The following is a 4,247-nucleotide window of genomic DNA, read 5'->3' as shown; positions in this document are numbered from 1 at the left end:
AAAGCCAAGTGATTTCTTTAATCAGAGCATTAACAACCTGATAGTAAGATGGAAAAGCATCATCGATAAGAATGGATACTATAACATTTAATAAATATTTTATCTTGATATATAAGTTGTCCGAATGTTTTCAACTAAGAAAAACGACATTAATTTATTGACGACTCAATGCATTCATTCAACATCTTCCGCTTTAAAAGTATGTTACTCTTTTGGAAAAAACAATTAACAAAATGTCATACTGTTCTCAACAACATTAGTATTATCTTAGATATAATTCTTAACAACGCACTAAATAAAATTATTTAAAAAAAAAAGTGTTTGAACGAAAAAATAGAAACTCAACGCTTGTTTGTAAATAAAAATATCTCTCAACCATTCACGAAAAAATAGAACTATGCAAAAAAGAGTAGGATATTAAACTATTAATCACCTAATAAATGATAGCCAAATTTGTTTTTTATTTCACGTCAAATGAGTTGGTAGTTCGGTAGTTGTTAAGCACAAAGCTACACCATGGGCTATCTGTGTTCTGCCCACCCTGGGTATCGATAGCTAATTTTAGTCTCGTAAACCTGCAAAATTGCCGCTGAGCCACTGGGGTGAGGGGGCACGCGTCAAATGTACATCTTGTTAAATGTTTTGAGAATATGTGCACAGATTTTTCGAGAAATAATTGGGCGGTTTCGTCGCCAACGTAGATGATACCCGTTTTTTACATTTCAGTTGATATATGACGTTTTTCAGAAGACTGTGTATACTTATCAGAAAGCAGTCTCTGAAGTTTATAGATAACAACGGTACAACACCCTCTCTAGTCAGTCTAGCGTGATTTTTTCATAAATATTAGGCCTATTGGTTTAAAATGTTTCGCCAGATTTTGCGTTCAAAACCATAAATTTAAAGTATATTTCATTATATAAGTAAATAGAAACTTCAACAAACTTTTGTCTCTTATTGTTCAGTTCATCTGACGAGTTCTTCTAATAAACAAAAGACCTCCTGGGTAGCGACTAGCGGGAAACAAAAGACAGATATAAAATGTTGTTTATATATATAAGTTGAAATCAGTAGAAGACAAATTCAGAGGAATGTGACGAACGAAATCATATCAGTACGTGGCGTCTGATGGGCTGAGAGCAAACTTATATGTAAGACCACTCCATAAAAATCAAGAATTTGTTTTAAGTTCTTGATAGTCAATAATACTATTGGTTACTTTTATTGTTGTTCTCGTTTCACGCGATTAGAACATTATTTTAATCTTGTATTCTCTAATGTGCCAAGTTAATGTTATTTTGTCTTGCTTGACGATGACCTAAGTAGAGGGTCGAAACGTTGCATGACCATATTTATATATACGTGTGTATTTCTCTGTAATAAACATTTCACAAATTTTATAAAATAAACAAAGTTTTCATGTAACTGTATCACTAGATCTATTATATTGTTACAAAAATGACATTAAAAGAGCAAACTTTGAAATATATTAAAATAAACTACCACCTGTGTTCTATTTCCTGATGAACTCTGTATTGAAGAAAATGCGTCGTCAACAATGGATATAATGGACAAATTGTGTTTGAAATACTGTTATACACTTTTTCTTCTTCTTGAAAAACCATATGGGACTGAATAAAGAATGTGGTGTTAAAAAGTATAATAGGCCTAATAATGTCTTATTAGAAGTATAGTTAATTACAATCACGCTTCACTAGCTTAGAAAAGGTTTTCACACCATAACAATTGTTGTTGTAATAAGTGTCCTATCTAAATAATGTTCTAACCAAACTAGTGTTTTCTTCCGGTTGACCTGATGGTTTCTGTATTGAGCGAAACGCGTCATTGGCAATAGACATAGAGTGGTTGAAATAACATTACTCTACACTCTTCTTCTTCTTCTTGAAAAACCCTAAAAAAATTAAATAAAGTAGAGCTAAATATATAACTTACGTAATAGTAATGTCTTGTGACAATAATAATTAACTAAAATGCTCTTATTGTTATTGTTATTAAATTTGTAAATATCATATTCGATGTATTATTCTGCATAAACATAATGACTTATAACAGATGTATCATGAGTTATTTTATTGACTCTACGTTTTAGCCATTTTCTCTACTCACAATGACAAAGACTAATGAACAGTTAAGTTGCAAATGCAGGTGAACAAACAACAAATCATGGAACAAATCTGGTTTTAAACCATGTAAGGAATATAATATTAATCTAGGCTTATAACATAGGCGATAAATGTTAACACATTAGAGTATAGTTTGAGATATGGCTGTTGAAGACCACGAGCTTGTTAGTGAAGTAAGAACAGCATAGAATAAGAAACATCTCTCTAATATGTTAGTATGAATAACTTGGCCCTTGTTGTGAAACAATATTAAATAAACTTATACATGTAAGATATTTTTAAAAATATACAGGAGAGCAAAGATAATGTGGATGAAATAATAATTAGAAGGAGAAATAAACAAGTAAAAGCAAGTGACTCTTTTAAAGATATATTTAATATTTTTCTTTTCGAGCTGAACATTAATCACAATATGCACACATGAACTACACTGCTAGGTCAGAGACCCCTAGGGTTTAGGTATAGCTGTCTCTAACTATCAACTACTGACAAGAAGGAAAGAGCCAATCACCATCAACCACTGTCACAAGGGCTTTGCCCTGCTTTGAACCCAATAAGAGAATTGACTGTTACTTTTATAACGGATCCACAGTTGAAAGCGAAGAAAGTATTCAGTGACATCACTGCGTGAACTGTGTCCCCCCGATTTGCACCCAGGACAACTCTCAGAACAGGAATAATATCCACTTTTAGCTTTTGTTTTTTGATGAAAAAAGATTCCAAAAATCTCCTATCCAAAAAGCCTTCGACTTTTGCAAGGGATGCATAAGTTTATGGGATAATGTTACAGGATAATCCAAAACTGGTAAGCTATGTTTAGAAATCTGCAATATACATATAATATCTATTGAAGCGAAGAAATAACATTAAAAACTTTTATTATTATTATATATTTTTTATAAACATTCTATTTATAAAATTATTTATAAGAAATTAATTTTATTGTAAAAGTTGCTTTAAAACAAATTAAGTTTGTAGGGGGACTGTGTTATACTCAAAACAGGGGACATTTGTTTTATGGATAGGTTTTCTTTGATTAACAGTTCAAGGTTGGAATTACCATTACAAAGATGGCGAATCTTGAGTGAGTTATCGGATGTTCAGTTTCATGACTGTGATTCCGGATCACCGAACTGGGTGGACTTAAAAAGATGTTACCTGACTTCAGTGACACTCTCATGTGCTCCTGGATGCGAACGGTAAAATGTTTAGTTTTCCCGATATAGGCGGCCTTGCAGTCACCACCAGGGGCGTCGAGAGCCAGCCCAGGCCCCGGGGTCAGTAATATCATTGGCCCCCCCCCCCCGTTTCATTCTATTTGTTAACTTCTGCTGATTTTTCATAAAAGAAATTTAGGTGGCAATTTCTTCATGAATCCACCAAAAAGCAGTAGCTAGTTTAGCTCTAGTGAGCTTTGGTTTGTTTTGTTTGTTTTGAATTTCGCGCAAAGCTACACGAGGGCTATCTGCGCTAGCCGTCCCTAATTTAGCAGTGTAAGACTAGAGGGAAGGCAGCTAGTCATCACCACCCAGTGCCAACTCTTGGGCTACTCTTTTACCAATGAATAGTGGGATTGACCGTCACATTATAACGCCTCCACGGCGAGTATGTTTGGTGGGACGGGGATTCGAACCCGCGACCCTCAGATTGCGAGTCGAGTGCCCTAACTACCTGGCCATGCCGGGCCGAGCTTTGGAATATCCCAGTGCTAGGCCCATCAACAGACTTCTGGCTCCAGGGCAATTGCCTCTTTGCCCCCCTCCCACACTATTGCTCTGGTTACCACTATGAACTGAACTAACATTAAATGATATCTCTAGTAAACCACTTTATAAATAGAATATTTATAAAAATAGAAGTTAAGGTTTTTAATATTATTTCTTCGCATCCACAGATACTGTATATAAATAGTCAATAACACTGTTGGCTAATTTTATTGTTGTTCTCGCTTCACACGATTAGAACATTGTTTTAACCTTGTATTATATAATGTGCTAAACTATCGTTATTTTCTCTTGCCTGATGATGATCTAAGAAGAGGGTCAAAACGTTGCATGGATATATCTATATATACGTGTATATGTCTCTATAATAAACATCACA

This window comes from Limulus polyphemus, unplaced genomic scaffold, assembly GCF_000517525.1.
Source record: "Limulus polyphemus unplaced genomic scaffold, Limulus_polyphemus-2.1.2 Scaffold248, whole genome shotgun sequence".
Classification (NCBI taxonomy): domain Eukaryota; kingdom Metazoa; phylum Arthropoda; class Merostomata; order Xiphosura; family Limulidae; genus Limulus; species Limulus polyphemus.
The sequence above is the reverse complement of the archived record's forward strand: the minus strand, read 5'-3'. Positions refer to the sequence as shown.